This window comes from Rhagoletis pomonella, unplaced genomic scaffold (genome assembly GCF_013731165.1).
Source record: "Rhagoletis pomonella isolate Grant_MI unplaced genomic scaffold, Rhpom_1.0 Rhpom_scaffold_13187, whole genome shotgun sequence".
Taxonomy (NCBI): domain Eukaryota; kingdom Metazoa; phylum Arthropoda; class Insecta; order Diptera; family Tephritidae; genus Rhagoletis; species Rhagoletis pomonella.
In genome coordinates this window covers 1-873 of record NW_023471710.1, presented here as the reverse complement: position 1 = coordinate 873, position 873 = coordinate 1, and positions in this window count along the sequence as shown.

The following is an 873-nucleotide window of genomic DNA, read 5'->3' as shown; positions in this document are numbered from 1 at the left end:
AGACGCTTATTTAAAAATGCTTCTAACATTTCAAAGGTGGGGATGTTAACGTCACTGCCGAGGTGATATTCCCAAGCTTGATGGGTACCCTTTGGCAACTTTGTTGACAAAAGGTACGCAATCCACTGATTGCCCTGTGAAATAGGTATTTTCAAACGACTGAACTCATTTATACAGACTTTTGCTACATTGAGTAAAGACTTGATGTCGTCTGAGCACTCTTTAGAAACTGCAGATTGTGTGAAGAGCTTGTTCATGTGGTGCATGAATAGTAGACGAGGATTATTATAACGATTTACAATTAAATCCCAGGCAGTTCCATAGTTGGTCTCAGTTAAGGCCATTTGCTGAACATCTACATCGTTTGCTGCTGGCAGTGCCTTCTTTAAAAAGTGAAATTTTTGAATAGCACTTAAGTCGGTGTTGGTGTGGATCAGTCGGACAAATGCATCATGAAACGCCGGCCATTCGATATATTTGCCAGAGAACGATGGCAACGGTAGTTTTGGCATTTCGATTGGTGACATTTTTTTTGGAACTTGCAGTTGAGAACCGGCAGATTGGTCCGAAGATGAAGGCGTTTGTTCGTTGTATGCTTCTAAAAGTGCAACCCGGCTATCGAAATAGCGTTCTTCAAACTCCGAAGCTACCCTGTCAGTAAAATATTGCGATTTCCGACTGGTGTCATGGTGTACAATGGTGGTGTGAGTTTTGTTAAACTCTCCATGTACTGCTTCTATCTTTTCAAGGCGAACCTGGCAGTATACCCTAGTTTTTCTCGTATTTGGGTCCTTTTTAAAATTCTTTAAAATTTGCTTAAGTGTCTCGCATCGCTCTAACTGTAGGGTAAATAATGCATCTAAATCAATAACG